Source organism: Gopherus evgoodei, chromosome 3 (assembly GCF_007399415.2).
Source record: "Gopherus evgoodei ecotype Sinaloan lineage chromosome 3, rGopEvg1_v1.p, whole genome shotgun sequence".
Classification (NCBI taxonomy): domain Eukaryota; kingdom Metazoa; phylum Chordata; order Testudines; family Testudinidae; genus Gopherus; species Gopherus evgoodei.
In genome coordinates this window covers 184,207,229-184,229,356 of record NC_044324.1, presented here as the reverse complement: position 1 = coordinate 184,229,356, position 22,128 = coordinate 184,207,229, and the positions used below count along the sequence as shown (strand labels likewise).

The 22,128-nt window shown below is 41.8% G+C and overlaps 1 protein-coding gene across 1 annotated transcript in view; it reads left to right on the top strand.

The window, feature by feature from the left end:
• Positions 1-22,128, top strand: part of LOC115649077 (cytochrome c oxidase subunit 7A-related protein, mitochondrial) — a 179,466-nt gene that overhangs the window by 98,124 nt on the left and 59,214 nt on the right. The gene's annotated exons all lie outside the window — the stretch shown is intronic.

The window sequence follows — 22,128 nt, the reverse complement described above, 5'->3', positions numbered from 1 at the left end:
TCCTGGCCATGATTTCTGTGACATACACTATGACTTTTAGGATTTATTATTAAAAAACGTATGGTGGAATTTCTGAAAATACTTAGCAATGACCTAACTCTGGTAAATGGTAAGACTCTCATTGACTTCAATGGCAGCAACATAGATCAGCAATGAACATTTCAGAAAATCTTTCCCCTGGTCTTTGCCATCCCATCCCATCCCATCCCTTTGTCCTCCAGGGAATTTAACAAATATTGTTCTATACAGAAGACTCACAGGGTGAGGTTTTACATAAAAGTGTCAAATATAATTCAGTGGTTTAAAATAAATTTTTTAAATAAAATGAATGATATTTGACTTTTTTGTTGAAAGAAACTCAGAAAGTTACAGTCGATCTATCACTGGCATTTGAGCCCAGAGTCTCTCAATGTTTGCCCAAGAGAATCAATGTAGATATGGAATAGAAGAGGCAACAGACATTTTGAATTTTGTGAGAATCAGCCCAGAGCATTTATGAGGAAGAGCAGCCATTCATCCAGCTCTTCAGGATCCAAGGAGAATGAGTGAAGCCATGTGAGTGTGGGTCTTCTTGTAAGGAAGAATATGTAAAAATGGAACCATCTTACTCAACAGATCTGCTGCCTATTCTGAAACATGCCATTAATTGAAGTTGTGTGCCACCACTTTCCCTTACTATGAAGTTTACACCTATTTTTGTGACATAACCATGATTTCCCCAGGCTAAATGACCAACCAGTATTATTTCTATTAAATTCCTTTCCTGGTTCCTAGTAGGATGTAATGAAAAAAAAAAGGTTCTGTAAATAGAATGGCTGCAGGATTGGGCCTAACACCAGCTGCAAGGGACACAGGCACAATGTGCAGCAAACGTAGGCGCCAATCTCAGAAACATGTGAATAACTTTACTCACATGCATCTGACGAAGTGGGTATTCACCCATGAAAGCTCATGCTCCAATACATCTGTTAGTCTATAAGGTGCCACAGGACTCTTTGCTGCTTTTACAGATCCAGACTAACACGGCTGCCCCTCTGATACTTTACTTAGATAAATAGTCCAATTGATTTCATTGAGACTACACTACTAAGATGTGTAAGATTACATTCAAAAAGTGACTGTAGGTTTAGGGTCCAACTGGTTAAAACTGTTCACTGAACAAGAGGCTCAGGAAGGAATCTGTCATCAGCCATAGACCCAGAAGGCTGAGCAGAGAAGTCCACAAATATTCTCATGGACAAAAACTTTGTTACTTCATAAATTAATTTTATTAATCAGATCATTGTAATAAGAGGTTTGGAATTTATTACAAACAGAATACCTCTAGCTGCTATAGGCTGGTTATAAAGAATCCAATCTGCAATTTTACAGTGACCCACCTAATCTTTTAAAACCAGTTTAATGTTGTTTTAATTATTATTATTTTCCCTTTCATTTAACTTATTCAAAGCTAGTAATACATTAGCCATTAAATGGTCAAATTAAACATTAAGAAATTAGGGTTATATTCCCTGCTCCCTAACCCCAGCTCCCATCTGTACATTTATAAATCCAAGAAGAAGCCAAATTATTCTTATTTGTCTCTTGTTTAGATTGGCCATTCTAACTGGATATGAACTCAAATCTTTTAACATAATGCAGATATTTTAATCACTAGTTTACAAAACCATGGGAGTTTGCAGGTGTTAAAAATCAGCCACTGGAGGAAGCTCATTTTGTTAGATGAATGGAATAACACTGAAAATTACAAATAGAAATGGGCTTCAAAATAATTCTGATCAGAGTTACAGAGTTCAAACAAAATGTGTATTTTCCAGTTCACATCAAGTCTTGTGTCCATGCAGCAGGTTGTGATTTGTAAAGTGTTTTTCCTGAAAATATTTCAGCTACATTTAGCATATTTTTAATGACAAAAACACCTAGGGAAAGAGGCTGAGCTGGAATAAATTGACATTACTGCATCAAAAGCAGTGCAGCTGTAAAGATTTACATCAGCTGAGGACCTGGCCCTTAGGCTCTAAACAATAGTAGGGCTGGGCTATTAGGGCCTACTGAGGGCACTCAGCACCCCCCAAAGAGTGCTCAGCACTTATGGAGAACTCTGAAAAATCACAGGTGTAAGTGCTTATTTATCTCTGATTCTCTGACTGTTACAAGGTTTTTGCAATTAGCTCCATGTTCAGTTTTGTTCAAGAGAGCAAAAGTAATTGCTAAATAATAAAAACAGTATGGCAAGGCACACAAGAGGTTAAACATTTCACTCCTCCGTTCCCTTTGCACAGGTGCCCAGGAAAAGGCCTATAAATAGGTCTGATGTAGAGCGAGAAGGTGAAGAATGCCTGAGATCCACACCCAGGTAATGGAGTGACTCCTAGGGTTCTACTACACATGCCTATCACAACATATGGTGTCCAGTGCACTAAATGCCCCAATAACAACTACGTGGGTGAAATGAGGCATCACTACACACTCAAACAAACTCACACAGAAAATAAGACAAAAAACACATCACATCACCTGTGGGTGAACGCTTTTCACAAAGAGATCACTTCATATCAGACCTCGCAGTCCTCATCCTCAAAGGAAACCTGCCCAACACTTTCAAAAGACAAGCCCTGGAGCTTAAATTCATAACTTTGGCAGAGACACTAAAAATCTAGAGAGAGCCTGGATTTATGGCTTTTTACAACAATCTATAATCCACTAACTCCCTGCTCCTCCAGCCCATGACTGGAGAGGGTGTCAATAAGACATTTCACCTTGAATGGTCCCTTCAAATGTGTGTTAACTACTTATGCTAAACAACCTGTTTCACCTTGTAGTTAGCTATGGCATTCTGAGTACATTTCCCAGACCTGAAGAAGAGCTCTGTGGAAGCCAGTGGTGTAGCTAGCATGAGACATTTGGGTGGGCCCTGACTTTTGGAGGGTGGGCAATGGCAGGGGGGCAGGAGGGATCAGGGGCCTGTCTCTTCCTACCCCCTCAGCCAGCCTTGTGGGGGGTGATGGAGACGCCATTCTCCAGGGTGCATGGCTCCCAGCACCTGTCCCTGTTGCACTGTCCCATTCTGGGCCCAGCTCTCTGTGGTGGCAGGCCTATGTTTTTGATGATTGCCGCTGCCGGGCCAGCCAGCCGCCCTCCTCCTGCTGTGGCACACGTGAGTGCATGGCACACTTGTCTGGCACTCCACTGCCGTCCCTCCTCTTCCGGTCAGGCCGGGGGTTTGTGCACTGTTTTGTGGTGTTGTGTGGGCCAAAGCATAACCAGGACTGGGGGGTGGGCCTGGATGCTAAGTGGATGGGCCTTGGTATCTATGCCCCTGGTGAAAGCTCAAAAGTTTGCCTCTCACCAACAGACATTGGACCACTGAAAGATACTACCTCACCCATCTTGTCTCTGAACTTTACCGGGGCAGGCTCACACTTTCACAGATGGAAACTGGGATTGCAACTTGCCTATTCAGTGCTGTGTGGGCCAGTTTAGCCACCAGCCCAAACTAGGTCAGCTCTAAGTTGCACCCCTGCTTTAATGGCCTCTATGAATTTTTGAAGGAGCACAGAATCAATGGGGCACAGCATATGACTCTTCTATAGTTCCTCTGCACCAGCCTAGCTGACACAAAGGGATCCCAACAACAACAAAAGTTACCTTGTTTGGGAAATCTTGGGGTGTGTGTTTGTGTGTTTTGCTTCTGGGAACTTGGTTTTGATTTTTCATTCCTACTGAAAAATCTGGCTAGTCACTGCTGTTTTTTTTCTGCTGTGTCATCCCAGCAGCTTACATACACTGATATTCCATGAAAGATGATAAAGGCAGACAAAGATGACTAAGAATTTGTTTGTGAATAATCTTTCAAAATTTTAAATGATTTTGGCTTAACTATGTTTGCGCTCCTTTGATTTCCTGTGAACACAGCAGCAGATGAGTTTAACATCAGGAATGTTTGTGGAGAGAGCACATGTTACAGTATGTGCTTCCTGCAGAACAGCTGGAGAAAATTCATTCTGATTTTGTAATCATGAGGCTTTGAACTGACAAACCTAATTCTGATCTAGAAACAGAAATATACTGTCTGACCCATAAGTCTAATCACAAACACTCACACTTTAAATATTTGTAACAAATTACTTGAAAACAATCGGCAGATCATGAATTATTCGAAGTAGTTACTTGGCAAGTATATGTGAATAATGAAGGAATGTAAGAGAAGTTGCCCACGAACTTATCATGATCTAATAGAAAGACATGCAATTGTTAATTATTTGCCCAAATCTACATCCAAGTAGCTCAAAATGCTTTACAAATATCAATTAAGGGGGAGATGGATGTTCATTTTCATTAATGCCTTTGAAAAATCACCCCCTAAGCTATCAGATATCCCTGTGAGGTAGTTAATGCTCACTGTACTCTTGTTAATTATAGATAGATAAACACATCAAGTTGGTGCAGGAGTCAGAAATAAAACCTAGGTAATCTAGCTACCAGTCACTGGATGAAACCGCTAGACTGTTTCTTCTCTACTAAGGGCTTGTCCTCGGCATGCTACATTTAATTTTAAAAATCAAAACTATGTAAAAGTACAAAAGCAGTATCTACGATGAACCAGTGTTAGCATAGATGGAGGCAGGGAGGGGAGACAAGAACTGCAAAATAAAGACAAGCAGAAAGTACTTCTGAGAAGAGATCTTATATGCCTTAGTTCTTGTAGAAAGAAAACGTTTAGTTATAAACCCTTGACAAAATGAAGACTTATAGATATGGTCAGACAACCATAACTGTAGTGATGCTTCCAGGCACTCTTGAATTTAAAAGCATTTTTCATTTGGGGCAGTAGTACATCTGAGTTCTTCAGGCAGGAGCACAATTATAGTTAACACCCTCAGTTCAAAGTCGTTTGTAGCATAAGATTAATGAATCAGCTGCAGTTGCTCCATATACATGGAGTTTCATCCACTACCATTTACCAATGACAGTTTGGCTCTTCTGTTTTCATTTATGCTGTCAGAGCTACCTGAACAGCAACAACATATGGTACCTTTTGAACACTGCAAAAACCCAAAGCCTAAGAACTTGTCTACATGGGAACATCCAGGAAAATTAATCTGAATTAATTAAAGTTGTGAATATGAAGTGGAGTAGTTAAACTCTATTAAAACCCTGTGTGAACACCCTCATTTAGAACTAAGGTGTCCTTAGCTCAGCTGAATTTAATTTACTTTCAAAATGACCTCAGCTAAATCAAAAAGAAGGCCACCTCAATTCTCAACAACAGCATCCACATGGGGCTTTAATGTTGTTTAAGGAAACCACTTCAAATTCACAGCTTTAGATAATTCAGATTAATTATCCCAGATATCCCCATGTAAACAAGTCCTAAAACACCATCCTTTTGAAAACAATTAAGGTAATCCCTTTAGGAAGATAAGAATTGCCATACTGGATGAAACCCACATCTATCCAGTCCAGTATCCTGGCTCTGGCAGTAACCAGAACCGGAAGCTTCAGAGAAAGATAAAAGCCCTGCAGAAGGCTGGTGTGAAATAATCTGCCACTCCATTCTTCTTTACCAAGAAAATGTATTTTTAAACATAGAGCAGGGGGACTGTTATTTACTAAAGCTGGTCAGATAGCAGTTAAAAATATTATTAGTTGAATCTGTTGTGATAAACTTCAGTAGCATTCACTGAATAATATAGTTGCAGAATACATAAAAAGTATTTGGCAAACAAACTGCTTATTGAATACTGGTGAACTTCGCTGAATATTATATTTGCTGTATACTATAGGCCCAGAACCCTTATTCACAAATACTATTTGTCAGCCCTTATTCACTGTAATTCTGTCAGCAGACCAGATTTTTCTGAGTTCTAAGAGGTAACTGTCCACTCGGGGTGTGGGGAGGTGGGAGGAAGAGACTGTTCTTGCAATACATATTAGCAAAATAGGGAGGAAAATGGACAAAAGTTTTCAGGGTATTAGAGTCTTCAGTAATAAAACTAGAACTTTAAATGCACTTATACATTCTCTGGAGGGAGAGGAGACAGCTCAGCCAAATCAGCTTCTTGGAATGACAGTAGTTTGGAAGGCAAAAATAATAAAATGGAAGAATGTGTCAAGGCTTCAGAACTCATCAAAAAGAAAAGGGTAGATTCTGCTCCCATAATGCAAATTCAGAACCAGATGCAGGCTTCCAATTTGACAATTCTTGGGTTGCAAGAAAATTAGCAGAGGGGCAACTTAACAGCCTCCCTTGGAAAAAACAGTTGGCAGAAGCTTTACAGCTAAATGCACCTGACTGTCCCATCAGTTGGAGTCTATGGGATAACAAAGAGGAAGCAGAAACAAATGCCAAAACTCTGTCAAAATGCTATTGTTCAACTTAAGAGATAAAGTGATGTTACACAGGACACCGAAAGAGAAAACCTTGGTTCTAGTTGAACAAAAATTTATCAAGAAGAATCTGGAAGTTTACATCCCACTAACCTATAGAATTGGTAAAGAATCTCTTTTTTGATGCAGAGTTAGCTGGCAAACTGATTGGAAGCGGAAGATTTTGTGCTGAAGTATTGTTCCATTTACTTTGCTGGAGATTATTTTGATGTCTTAGTGGATGTAGGGTGTGGAAATGATGAGAAATTTCTACTGAGTAACTTAAAGGCAACACATTTAAAATGGATGAGAATTTTTGTACGACATTAATTCACTTGTGGAACTCACTGTAACAAGATACCTTTGAGTCCAAGAGCTCAGTCACCTTTTAGGGACATTTATAAAACACAAGATCAAAATGTATAATGGATAAAAATCCTCCTACTTCAGGCTGTAAGAAAACCACTAACAGAGGCGGGTTGGGGAGAAAGTGTCCTTGTTGGGATGTTATTGCTAAATTGTTCATTATGTTTGTTTTGTGGCTTCCTCTGGTACTGGCCAATGTTGCAGGCAGGATGGCAGACAAGATGGACCATTTGTCTGATCTAGTATGGCAAGTGTTGAGTTATTACAGAACATTACAGAAAGCCATGATTGGTTTTATACACTGTTTTATAAAACTGCGCTTTATCTTATTTTGCTTTTGTCTGCACTGCTCTTTCCTGGGATCTGAATAGAAGTGTCAAAAGTAGCAAAGCTGAGAGAACAAAACATATCCCTTGAAGTGCAGAAACTTCTCAATAACTCTAAAGGTATGGAGCAAGCAATTTAAGGCCACTGTTCAAAACAGTACTTAAGTATGAGGTCATTAGGACTTTAGAATACAAAACAATAGGAATATTCATGGGCTTTATTTAAGTTAAGCTGGTTCTTCAGTGTTTTGCTCAGTTGGAGTCTGCTGTCCCTTCAAGAGTCATTGAGCTGGCAATGTGCAACATAGTTAATTTAACAAATTTTACCTCTTTACTGTTCATGGAATATCAGATTGCAATTTTCACAAATTTCTTTATCTGAGTGCCTCACAATCTTTCATGCATTTATCCTCACAACACTGTTGTGGGGCACAAAAGTGCTATTGTCCTTAGGGTGACCAGACAGCAAGTGTGAAAAATCAGGAGGGGGGTGAGGGGTAATAGGAACTTATATAAGAAAAAGACCCAAAAATCAGGACTGTCCCTATAACATCGGGACATCTGGTCACCTTAATTGCCCCTTCTGAAAATGGAGAATAGAAGAACAGATATTTTAAGGCTCACTTCTTCATAGCTATTTAGGCATTTAATTCCCATTGAAGTCAATAAGAGATAAGGGTGTTTAGGAGCCTATCTTCCATTGACTTCAGTGGGAAATGAACATCTAAATACCCTTGAAGATCTGGGCCTATGTGACTTGCCCAAGGTCACACAGGCATTCTGATGCAGAGCAGAGAATTCAATCCAGATTTCCTCATTCGTAACCACTGGACCATCCCCTACCATACTTCCTCACTTTCAAATAGGTGTAAGTCATTTGACACAATTTTTGTGAGTCTGTTTATGGCCCACTATTTGAGCTATGTTGCTTAGTTGTGATTGGTCACATTAGTAACATGATACTGTTTCTTTTCCCTGATTGAATGAGCATTACTCTTATAATCAGGTTTTTGGTGTGAATGCTGTGACCCTAAGGGCTCCTCAATGGCAATTGGTAAAGGGGATGAGAAGAATAGCCTGATTCTGGTTCACCAAAGAATACCATGTGACTTCTTAAATGGAAGTCGGGGTACATACATTTCACAATGATGTTAATCACAAGCATGACCCCAACTTTCATTTAAGAGGTCACATGGTATTCTTTGGTGAACCAGAATCAGGACACACACACACACACACACACACACACACACACACACACACACACACACACACACACACACACACACACACAAATATGCTCCTAAAGTCTGTATCAAGAACTGAGAAATAGGTAAACATCCTTTGTCTGACAGAAAACCTATCTCAGTCAGCATGTAAATGAAGCATTGTAAGCTAACACAATGGAAGCACATGAGATGGTCGAGTTCAGTATCCTGACAAAAGGAAGAAAGGAGAGCAGCAGAATATGGACCCTGGACTTCAGAAAAGCAGACTTTGACTCCCTCAGGGAACTGATGGGCAAGATCCCCAGGGAGGCTAATATGAAGGGGAAAGGAGTCCAGGAGAACTGGCTGTATTTTAAAGAAGCCTTTTTGAGGGTGCAGGAACAAACAATCCCAATGTGCAGAAAGAACAGCAAATATGGCAGGCGACCAGCTTGGCTTAACAGAGAAATCTTCAGTGAGCTTAAACACAAAAAGGAAGCTTACAAGAAGTGGAAACTTGGACAGATGGCTAGGGAGGAGTATAAAATATTGCTCAAGCATGCAAGGGTGTAATCAGGAAGGCCAAAGCACAATTGGAGTTGAAGCTAGCAAGGGATATGAAGGGTAAAAAGAAGGGTTTCTACAGTAACAAGAAGAAGGTCAGGGAAAGGGTGGGCCCTTTACTGAATAGGGGAGGTAATCTAGTGACAGATGATGTAGAAAAAGCAGAAATACTCAATGCTTTTTTTGACTTGGTCTTCACAGACAAGGTCAGCTCCCAGACTGCTGCCCTGGGCAGCACAGTATGGGGAGGAGGTGAGCATCCCTCAGTGGTGGAAGAACAGGTTAAGGACTATTTAGAAAAGCTGGAAATGCACAAGTCCATGGGGCCGGACCTAATGCATCTGAGGGTGCTGAGGGAGTTGGCTGATGTGATTGCAGAGCCATTGGCCATTATCTTTGAAAACTCGTGGTGATCAGGGGAGGTTCCCTATAATTGGAAAACAGCAAATATAGTGCCCACCTTTTAAAAAGGGAAGGAGAATCTGGGGAACTACAGATCGGTAAGCCTCACCTCAGTCACTGGAAAAATCATGAAGCAGGTCCTCAAGGAGTCCATTTTGAAGCATTTGGAGGAGAGGAAGGAGATCAGGAACAGTCAACATGGATTCACCAAGGGCAAGTCATGCCTGACCAACCTGATTGCCTTCTATGTTGAGATAACTGGTTCTGTGGATATGGGGAAAGTGGTGGACACGATATAGCTTGATTTTAGCAAAGCTTATGATACGGTCTCCCACAGTATTCTTGCCAGCAATTAAAAAAATTATGGATTGGATGAATGGAGTATAAGGTGGATAGAGAGCTGGCTAGATCGTCGGGCTCAACAGGTAGTGATCAACGGCTCGATGTCTAGTTGGCAGCTGGTATCAATCAGAGTGCCCCAGGGATCTGTCCTGGGCCAGTTTTGTTCAACATCTTCATTAATGATCTGGATGATGGGATGGATTGCACCCTAAACAAGTTCACAGATGACACTAAGCTGGGGGAAGAGGTAGATATGCTGTAGGGTTGGGATAGGATCCAGAGTGACCTAGAAAAATTGGAGGATTGGGCTAAAAGAAATCTGATGAGGTTCAACATGGACAAGTGCAGGGTCCTGCATATAGGACAGAAGAATCCCATGCATTGCTACAGGGTGGGGACCAATTGGCTAAGCGGCAGTTCTGAAGAAAAGGATCTGGGGATTACAAAGCTGGATATGAGGCAACTGTGTGCTCTTGTTACCAGGAAGACTAACAGCATATTGGGCTGCATGAGTAGGAGCACTGCCAGCAGATTGAGGGAAGTGATTATTCCCCTCTATTTGGCACTGGTGAGGCCACATCTGGAATATCGCGTCCAATTTTGGACCCCCCACTACAGAAAAGATGTGGACAAATTGGAAAGAGTCCAGTGGAGGGCAATGGAAATGATTAGGGGGCTGGGGCTATGAGGAGAGGCTGAGGGAATTGGGCTTATTTAGTCTGCAGAAGAGAAGAGTGAGAGGGGGGATTTGATAGCAGCCTTCAACTAGCTGAGGGGAGGTTCCAAAGAGGAAGGAACTAGGCTGTTCACAGTGGCAGCAGATGACAGAACAAGGAGCAACGGTCTCAAGTTGCAATGGGGGAAGTCTAGGTTGAATATTAGGAAAAACTGTTTCACTAGGAGAGCTGTGAAGCACTGGAATGGGTTACCTAGGGAGGTGGTAGAATCTCCATCCTTAGAGGTTTTTAAGGCTTGGCTTGAGAAAGCTCTGGCTGGGATGATTTGTTGGGGTTGGTCCTGCTTTGAGCAGGGGGTTTGGATTAGGTGACCTTATGAGATTTCTTCCAACTCTGATATTCTATGATTCCATGATTCTAAACCCTATTTACATATGAAGTCAACATGGAGATGTGAAATCAACAAGATAGCAAAACACAGGAAAATAAGCCACAGGGGTTATCCTGACTCAGGTACACAAATGACCTTTGAGGATATAAATAGAAAGCATGGCAGACATCCATTTATTCTGTACCTAGGAAGTAATCGGCCACAATTAACTTAATGAAAACATATCTCAACTAGGTTTGGTTTAAATGCTGCAGAGCTCATTTGGGTGAGAAACTTCTTTAGACAGAAAGCTAGCCTGTTAAAGTTAAGTTTAGTCTCTAGGAATTGTGTTATAATTTTGTTTTATATGTAACCCTTTTGTTTCCTTTAATCTTACTCACTGCCTTTTACATTGTTTTATTATAAATCTCAGTGCTGTGGTATTATACAAGCAACTGATCCTGAGTTGAGTCAGCCAAGCTAGTGTGAACACTGTTCCCTTGGAGACAGGAGATCTGGTATTATGCTGAGTGTTCAGTTGAGAAGGAGCAGGACACTACAGGGAATGTTTCAAAGGGGCTCAGGAACTGGGGTACATCTATTGTTAACCTGCAAGGCAAGGGCCAGCGGAGCCCAGTGGAGTTTGTTTGGCTGCCTAACAGACAGGAGGTATCAGCGAGCTGACACCCAGTGAAGCACATGCAAGTCTCTCTTTCAGTGAGGTAGGGGTAGCAAGGGGACTCTCAGTCCTGGGAACTCAAAGAACCCTCACAAGTGAGGCCAGCTGAGACTAGGGCCCCTTTATGCTAAACACTGTACGTGGACATAGTAAGAGACAATTGTTATGGAACAGACAGTAGGCTGAAGAATATAAGTATTATCATTTCCATTTTACAGATGGGGAACTGAGGAACAAATAGATGAAGTGGTTTGCACATGCTCCTACATGGAGTCTGTTGCAGAGCCACAAACTGATCCCATATCTCCTGAGGTCTAGTCCAATGCCTTAAGGACAAGGCCACCCTTCCTCCCATCTGTTAGAGAACTCCCTCCCTGTTGGGTTTTGATATGACATTGCATTGTCTCCACAACAGTTCCAGGAGGCACTGTGCTCACAAATAGAGATGCTGGGCTTTAGCCCTGCTGAAAATTTACCTCAACTTCCTCAGTCCCTTAACTTCACTATTACAATCATAATAAAACGTATTTACCTGCATGGGTGTTGGCAAGTTATAGTTGTACAGTTATTGGATTATGTAAAGCAGTATATAAGTGCTTGTACTATTACTGCTGAACTGAGTGACTGAAAATAACAGCTTCTATATCAGTATCTCAATTGCATCAATCAAGGCAATTTCTATTTCCATGACTGTTTGGGGAATAGACTGTAAAATACTAATTAAAGAATTTCCCTCAGCACAAAGCTGAACTATGCTTAAAATTAAAAGATTGAGATGGATGGAAGAATAAAACTTTCCTGCAAATAGCTCTAGGATATAATAAAAATAAATAAGACAAGGCAAAACAATTCTAGCTCCAAATTCATTATCTGAGTGAAGACTGAAAGAGGGGGAAAAATAGAAAAAAGGTGAACTAAAGTTAAAGGTTCTCAGATCCAAAGAGTTACATTTACATGGCTAGCTGCAGTTCTGAGTGTACCCTCTCAAGAATCAGGCCATGTGTCTTTATCTCTCCTGAGTGGAACCTGGCAGTTCTCCCACTCTTAGACCAGGCTACTGCACCCTGTGGATCAACAACAGTGCTTACCCTGCAGGTCTGACTGGGTTTGGTACCTGTAGTTCTCTTTGGGAGTCTGTGACCAGTGGATTACAATTACCCAAAACAGCCTTCTTAAAACAAAAGTATTGTTCATTTAGCCAACAAAGGATACAGGAGAAAGAAGGATTTTTAAAACAACAGAAGTTCTATATGCATGTCTATCCCACATTGATTTCAACCATCCTCCTGGTAGGCAGGAGGTGGCTCTAATATTTTGCCGTCCCAAGCACAGCTGGCAGGCTGCTTTAGGCGGCTTGCCTGTGGGAGGTCCCCAATCCCATGGATTCGGCGGCATGCCTGCGGGAGGTCCCCCAAAGCCGCGGGACCAGAGGACCCTCCGCAGGCATGCCGCAGAAGGCAACCTGCCTGCTGCCCTCACAGTGACCAGAAGAGCGCCCCCCATGGCTTGCCACCCCAGGCACGTGCTTGGCTTGGTGGTGCCTGGAGCCACCCCCTGCTGGTAGGTCTCACTTTTCCCAGACCTCTACATAGTAGGCATTGGGTTGTCAGCATCAAAATCTTGTCTCTCTTGAGAGAGAGAGAGAGAGAGAGAGAGAGAGAGAGAGAGAGACTCTCTTTAAATTCCGAGTCTTTTGATTCTCACTCTGCCTCCCCCCAAACCACCAACTTCACAGGGACAGACGCACATCTGGTAAAGCCTGTCTGAAAAGACAGGACTTCAAAGTGAATGGCTCTTGCATTCTCTTGTAACAAGGAGTTTGAGGGATATTATATCTTATCTGGAGTCATTGTATGGCCTGCATGTTTGTTTCCAACAGTCTACTATTACACTAAACCAATATAGTCACACAGTAAATATCACAACAGCACAGTCAGGATATAGTATTAATCATTTAATGTAGAACTCTTCAGTAAACAGCAGCCTGATGCTCAGCTGATGTAAATCAGCATAACTCCCCAGACTCCTGTTGCCATTTGTGGAGCTATGGCCCAGCCCCACAGTTTGCAAGAAATTAAGGTTTTGAGTACGGCTTAAAAACGTTAGAAAGAAATTCTTCCTCTATCAGCGCTTAGATTTGTACATTATGTTATCACAATAGGATAAGAAAGGTGATGTATGATTTAGCAAGTGGGAATGAGGAGCTTGAATTTGATGGAGATAAAAGTAGGGTGACCAGATAGCAACTTAGAAAAAATGGGACAGAGGGTGGCGGGTAAGAGACGCCTATATTAGAAAAAGTCCCCCAAGACAGGACATCTGGTCGCCCTAGCTAAAAGACAGGAAATAGCTTCAGAGGAATGTGACTTTAACAGCAGCATTTTGGAACAGCAGTGAAGCCAGAGAGAAATTGTGGGGCTAGATTTTCCCCATGGAGGTTTGAGGTTTGAAAGAATCACTGGCCTACACCCTGTAGAGGTTCTGATCAACCACCACTCCCTCCACATTCCTCCCAGTTTTCCCAGAAATGGCACCATGGCCAGCCCAGATGCTACATTGCTGATGGATTCTGTCCATTGTTCTCTGAGCCCACTAACTGAGGTTCCCAATCAAAAGCATATCTGTTGCTCATCAGTAGGGGAACATGTTCCAATCCACATATCTGTTGCTTCATCTTTTATGTGAGTGCTTTCCCCAGCATTCAGGAAGTGCTGAGAGGGAGGGGGAGGAGTAGGGCCAGGGCTTACTTGGAGGAGGGAGTGGAACTGCACAGGAAGAGGCAGATCGAGGGTAGGGGGAGCAGGAAGAGGCAGGGTGGGCCATTATTTCTTATCGGGAAAAATTCCTGGTATCCACTGTTTCAGTATCCAACTTCCCTTTTCAGGAATGCAAACCCGATGTATATCGGGACCTCCTGTATGTTCAGCCCAGCAGCCAATCAGGAGCTCTTCCTCATTTCCCCAAACCTTGCCAGCACTGAGCTTCCATGGTTCTGCAGTCCCTTTTGGCCGGCCAGGAGCACAAACTGAACTCCTCTGGTTCCAGCAAGGAACTGACTGTTCTGAACTGCATCTCCCTTTATATGGCCCTGCAACCCTCTGATTGGCTGCTCCCTGTAGCCTTTCCCTGATTGGCTACCTCATACTCAGTCTCTCTAGGCTACTTGGAAGACTCCTTTACTGCTGTTTTTCTGTGACAGGTATGATAGGACCTGAGACCTCCAGCAGGAGGCCTCTGGGCCTAGTCAACCCCATCACATCCCCACTATGTTTTAATCCATCCTTATCTGCAAACTGGTACTAAGTATTTGAGAACATACAGTGGTATGAAAATCATTTACTATATGTTCTAAAATACTTTGGCATAGCAGAGCAAATCTTTACCTCCTTCCTTAGGCAAAACTCTCAGTCACTACAGTGAGAATTTTGCCTGAGTAAACATTGAGGATTTAACCCACTGGGACTAGTAAAATCAGGATTTCTCTTCATTTTGAATTTGTCAGTCCCTTAAAATACTTTGGAAGATTTTTGGTATTTAATACGTTTACCTCTGGACACTATAATACATGCTCTGAAGCAGAATGTTTTGTATGAAGAGCAAATAAATATTTACAGTCACCATTCAAATCAAGTGCTTTCATCCACCTTAATGATGTGGTTCCTTATATTTAAACTAGCCATACATTGTTCCATGAATAAGTCATACATTCCATTTTAGTTGCTATTGCAAAACACTAGAAACTATTAAAGTATAATACTTGTGAATAATACTGTCTTCTTACAGCAGCAATACAAAAATACTATAATTTATACCAAGAATGATTTGTTTGTTCTTTAAATAGGTTTAGGAGATTTTAAAACCCAAGGCTGTAAAACAATATTATCCTAAGATTATTAATGATAATCAGAGATAATACTGGTTTGTACACAGAATTTATACCAAAAATTTTCTTGTCTTGATGCAAGCATAGGTTAATGAGAAATCAGTTTTCTTGCATATTATTGTGTGGGGAGGATGCACTGTATAAAGCTACTTTTACATACTCTGTTACTGAAGGTCCAAATTACTTTTAAATATCCACGTTTGCTTTTTACATTTGAATGTTTTGCATTTTAACAAGCAAAGCAAGTGAAAACATTGCTTTCTATAAAAAACAACTGATTCTTTGTAATGGTAGGCAGTACTGAACCTTTGTATTTTATAGAGCTCAGTCTATCATCATAACAGCCATCACATTCTGCTTAATTACTTTTGTGTTTTATGACATTTGAATAATCCCTCCCAACCTACTCTTCTATTTACAACACTAGTCCAAATGACCCACATACTGTGTAATCATTTCTCCATCATTAATTAATCTGATTGCTGCCATTATGTAGAGACCATTATTTATGCCCTATAATAAGTGTAATCATCTAGCAAATTCTAATCTATTTTGTTTCCTGTGACAGACTGTATCCTTATGTTCACCACTTTTACAAGACAATGATACATTTTCTATAAAGTATACCTTTTGAGGTATCATTTGAAAACTCATAATGTACTGAACTTTATTGTCCTGGTAAAATGTGTATAGCAACATTATATGTATAGTTATAAATCTCTATTATATAACATTGCTGAGACTTGCTCCAAGTTTAGAAAAGCAGAACAAACCAGTTATTCAGAGACAAAAGGTTAGCCATCACCTGAGCGAGGTGTCAACAAAATCAACTGGACAGCAACCGGGGTAAACGGCCATTCTTTGGTACGAAGAAAGGTGTGAGTGAGACATTTACATCTTGGCAGACAGACTTGCTGTCACCTGAATTCCAGCTGGAGATGATTCTCAAAGAAGAGAAATACTATAAGAAGGGAGAATAGAAAACACAAATCACTTCTCTCCTCTCGTCTCTACTCACAGCATCAACAATGTTTGAAAGACAAAAGGAGCATCATTGAACTGAGGGAGGGGACCTGGTTGAAAAGTCTAGCCGGGGGGTTATGATCATGTGGTGAGAAAACCCTTGTTGTTTTAAATTCACTTGGTTTGTTAAATTGGGTATTAGTTCGCATTTTACCTTTTATTTCTTTGTAACTAATTCTTACTTTTATGCTTCATTACTTGTAATCACTTAAAATCTGTCTTTCTGTAGTTAATAAACTTGTTTGATCTAAATCAGTGTGTTTGGATTGAAGTGTCTGGAACTGCCATCTGAGATAACAGGATTTGTGCATATAATTTTCCATTAATGAAGTTATGAACTTTTTATGAGCCTGTATTGCACGGAAGGAAAGAGCTGTGCAGTGCAAGATGCACATTTCTGGGGACAAGTCTGGGATTAGGAATTTACTATTGTCATTCTACAATATAATTCAGGAGTGGTTGGCTAGAAGCACTTATATAATCTAGCTGAGAGTGATTTTTGCATGTGAGAGGCTGTGTGTAAACAGACCAGAAGTGGTTGTTCTCGCAGGAAAGCAGTGTAAAAGGCACCCCAGTTGGAAAGTTGAGGGGATACAGCTGTCCAACAGTCCAGATTGTATCTTGGGGAATGTCACATTTCCTTGTAAACAATTCCTATTTAACATGGATCTAAGAAATTCTAATAATGTATCCAGCTCAAGCTAAATCCTACAGCTCTCTCAAGTGACTAGTCTCATTGCTTGATGTTCAGCCCAAGGTTTTCATTACTCTCTGCTTATAGTTGGTTCTTATACATTGTTTCTTATCAATTATTTGCATGATCCCACCAGTGTGCTAGGTGTTTTATAGACAAGAATGAAAACGACGCACCTGATTCCTTACAGCCATGCATCTGTGCAAGGTCAGGTTAAAATAAATATCATTCTGACTGGGTAGTATTCTATACTCTATTTGCAGAAGGTGCAAAGCAGTGGATAATTGGTTCCTGCCCTGAATATACAAACTAAATGGATTTTGCATACATCTTGCTGTTTTCATGATTGTTTTGGACCTCCTCTCTCTCTTGCCCCCCAAGCCCTGCAAAAAAAGTTTGCAGATTTGTACTGATAGAAAATGTGCCAAAGCATCAGCTGGTATAAATTGACCTAGCTTTGTTATTGTAAATGGAGCTACGCCAGTTACACCAGCTGAGCATCTGGTCAAATGACTGTTATCAAGATGATGTATACGAAACAATTGACTATCCATCAGTTTGTAAGTATATTGTAGTCTGCGGCCTATGTGTGTTTGGGTAGGTCTTTGCCATTGATTTAACTCTTTTAGAAGATATGATGATTCCACATCTTGCTCAAAGTGTTTGTGCTGCACTAAAGAAAGTTTTGAAAGGATGATCTATTATTAAGGTTCTTCTCATTCTTTTATTTTCCTTATGAGCATCATGATTGTTTGGGAACTGTGTAATACGATGAGAATAATACTGCCACAATGAATGCGCTTTATTTTCTAGTTTACCGTCAAAAAAATCTGTTCAAAAACTGCAATGTGGCTAGTATGAAAGTGGAATCTCCCTGCCCTACAGGGTTGGTGATGGTGTCACTCAAAAGACAGCAATGAATTCTTCTGGCTTGCACAAAACTTGACCTGTGAATTTATAGCAGGTATAATTCAGTCTCTTATTTTTCTCAGTAGAAGTATTTCTGTAGCAATAATAAATTGCACTAAAACAATATTCAAGAGAAACTAGATGGCTCAGAGGATTGTAAGGAGAGAGCAAGCTGTTTGCCCCTCATTGGGTCACTGGTTTCTAGGTCACTTACTCTCTTTGCAGGCTTTTGTGAAATGGGTTTGGTGATCTCGGTCCAGTTCCAGATAAACATGACATCATCACAAAGGACAGTGCTCTTGGCAAACCCAGGAAAGAGGCCACAAAAGGAAGTGGCCATGGAAACAGAACTACCCTCTCAGTCTGAGGCTGAAGCACATTGTGGGAGCAGCCTAGAGAAGCTTTCACTGCAGCTGCCCACACTATACTTGTTCTACACGTAAACAGAGAAGAACCCAGTCTCCTGGATTGCCAAATGCTACTGACAAACCATTAAAAAAATAAACCCAACATATAGATGATAGTGCCCATTTTTTTCTTTGACATAGTCTCACATCTCACAGGCCACTTAGCCCTGAGTTTTAATAGAATCCCATCTCTTAAGAGAAACTGGTACTGACATAATTTAATCTCTTTTGGTCTTTTCTTGGAAACTGTTTCCCTAAAGAGAGCTCTCTGAATTTATAGTGCCCTTTTCTAGTTTAATTGAGCAGTTCTTATCACCCACAGCCCATGATTGATTACACTGCCATGACTCTATTACTATCAAACAGCAGTAATTAAGAGCCTAGAATATACAAAACATTTCCTAAAGTGTTCTCTCCACCTTCCTCCCCTGCCTTCTCTATCCAAATATTTTCTTAACTGTTGCCCAGGAATATAAAGATTCTCCAGTCGTTTTAGCTAATGCGATCACAATATGATTCTATTCCTCTTGTAGCTCACAGCTTTTAAGTAATTTCTGCTGTCATTTTATTTTTTCTTGTAATTACCCTGAGGATGCAGCTTGCTGTACATAGTCAGAGCTATGCAAATCTTTTATAACTAAATCCAAAGCTGGGTGAAACTTCTCTAGTTATGGATTTCATTGCAACCTCCCAAAACTCAGCCTAAAATGTTGCTGAGGTTTGCAACCCTTTCCCAGAAAGGCTGCATGTGGTTCGAGCATAGAACTGGGCACCAGGAACTCCAAAGCTCTGCCGCCAGCTCTGCCAATGACTAGCTGTTTAGCTTTAGACAACTTACTCCACCACTCTGTGCTTCAGTTTTCCTCCTGTAAAATGGGGATAAAAGTGCCTCTGTCACGCACAGATATGTGCATCAATTAGTGGGTCATTCACTCCTGCTGGGAGATGCATGCCCTGCTCCACCTGTGGAAGGGGCCAGGCAGTGTTTCAACTGTTGCACACTCTTGGGCGTTGTGCCAGGGGACGGAAAGTGTGATTTTCCACTGAGTGCTCCATGCAAACATCAGATGAAATGAATTGATAAAAAATGGTGCATCAATTTTCACAAAAGATCTTCCCAATCGCTGCACACCTCTGCTAAATACACCAAAGCTCTGCTTGGAGTCTCTGACTTCCTTCAGACTCCAGTCTCAAAGAGAAATTTACTGGAATGAGAATCCACATGAGCTGAAACTGCTGTGCCTCACCTGGCTGTACTTTGAATTCTGACAGTACTGTGGTCCTGGAGTCTTCCTTTTCGTATTGGTCATGGACTGAAATTCTGACTTACCCTAGGCAGCTGTCATCCTGACTTCATGCTCACTGAGCCCGAAGCAAAGCACATGAAACCGACCGCCTTCCTACCACGCCAGATAAAACACATTCTTTCAAAACCATTCACATTGCATGGACATCAAAGAGGGTTTGTCACACTGATATTTCTACCACTCTACAAGCAATAAGAGAGTAGTTTGATGTTCCTACTCTGCATACATATACTGCAGCATCATAATAGCTAGGATAATGTTTTCTAATAGAAGTTTATACTAGCAGATCCCAATGAGGTCTCAAAAGCAACAGATCTTTAGAACCGTCTCATATCATCTCCCATTTCTTTCCTTCTTAAAGTCACAGCATTTTTCCCCTCTTATGTGAATATTTTTCTATCCTGTTGCTGTAGCCCAGTACTGCTGTACTGCATCAGACACTCCATGTGGATTATGTGAACTAAAATGTACTGGACAGTTACCAGCAAGTCAAGAAATTAGAGGAGAAAGAGATTTTGTAGGTTACCATGGTCATTCCTTGTTCCCTACAGTGCATAATCTGTCGAGTCAAATTTTAGATGACTAATGATCTGCCCTCTTGTCTCCTAGGAACAGTAGGATGTTTACTGTTGGCTTTTCACAATACTGTATTGTTGCAATTTTGGGCATCTTTTAAAGTTTTACGTGGCAGATCACCAGGATTTAGAGTCTTTCCAGACCGCTGTGAGTCACAGACTTGCCCTCAGGAGATATGACCCAAATGAACTTAGCCCACGTCCAGACTACAGCCTAAAATCGATATGCTTAAAATCGATTTTATAAAGCAGGGTTTATAAAATCGATTTAGTGCATCCACACTAGAGGTACTTACATCGATGTTGAGCATCCATTTTCCCTGGCGTCCATCTTTTGCTTGAGCGTTGCACTCTGGGTACCTATCCCACAGTTCCTGCATGGGTCCCTGCCCTTTGGAATTATGGGTTACTAGCCCAGTGCATGATGGGATCAAAGTCCCCGTCGTGGGTGGTTCTGGGTACAGCCTCACCCCCCCCCTCCTGTTAGCGGCACACAGTCAGTTCGCGTGGTTTTTACTGGCTGCAGTGAGGAAAACGCCATTTTGCAGCAAGCATGGATCCAGGTCTGCTCTTGTCCTTGATCGTGAATACTGTAAATACTTCACGCATTCTCGTTCTATCAATGCTGACCCATGATGCAGAAATGCAAGAGAGAATGCTGGAATGCAGGGATGACAGCGATGACGAACTGGAGAACGAGTTTTCCGACACCTCGGGCCCCTGCACGTTGGAGCTCCTGACAGTTATGAGGGAGGTTCTACCCGTTCCACGCCGCTTTTGGGCACGGGAAACAAGCACTGACTGGTGGGACCGCATAGTCCTGCAGGTGTGGGACGATTCGCAGTGGCTGCGGAACTTTCGCATGCATAAGACCACTTTCTTTGAACTTTGTGACTCGCTTTCTCCTGTCCTGAAGCAGCATAATACCAGGATGAGACCAGCCTTCACAGTGGAAAAGCGAGTGGCAGTAGCCATATGGAAGCTTGCAACGCCAGACAGCTACCAGTCAGTCAGTAATCAATTTGGAGTGGGCAAATCTACTGTGGGGGCTGCTGTGCTGGAAGTATCCAAAGCAATCATTAAGCTGCTGCTTCGAAAGGTTGTGACTCTGGGAAACGTGCAGGCCATTGTGGATGGCTTTGCTGCAATGCGATTCCCTAACTGTGGGGGGGCCATAGATGGAACCCATATCCCTATTTTGGCACCGGAACACCAGGATGCCCAGTACATAAACCAGAAGGGGTACTTTTCGATGGTTCTGCAAGCCCTGGTGGATCACAAGGGACGTTTCACCAACATCCACGTGGGATGGCCAGGAAGGGTTCACGACGCACGTGTCTTCAGGAGCACTACACTGTTTAAACGGCTGCAGCAAGGGACCTACTTCCCTGACCAGAGAATAACAGTTGGAGATGTCCAAATTCCTATAGTTATCCTTGGGGACCCAGCCTACCCCTTGATGCCTTGGCTAATGAAGCCATACACAGGCAGCCTTGACAATGCTCAGGAGTTGTTTAATTACAGGCTGAGCAAGTGCAGAATGGTGGTAGAGTGTGCATTTGGCAGGCTTAAGGCGAGATGGTGAACGCTTCTTACTCGCTCAGATCTTAGCCAAACCAATATCCCCTTTGTCATTGCTGCTTGCTGTGTGCTCCACAATCTCTGTGAGAGCAAGGGGGAGGCCTTTATAGCAGGGTGGGAGACTGAGGTAAACCACCTGGCCGCTGATTATGCGCAGCCAGACACCAGGGCAATTAGAAGATCACACCAGGATGCTGTGCGCATCAGAGAAGCACTGAAAAGTAGCTTCCTCATGGGCCAGGGTACAGTTTGAATGCTGATTTTCCTTTCAATTGATTGCTGCCCTCCCCGTCTATGCAGTCTTGCTGCTGCAAGATACCTTCCCTGCAGCATTCCTCAACTGCTTGATTAGGTTACTTGCAAGAGCTGTCCATTGAAAAACATATAATTCTGTATTTCCCAATTATTACCTACCTCCACCATTAGCTGCTTCCGTCTGCTGCAAG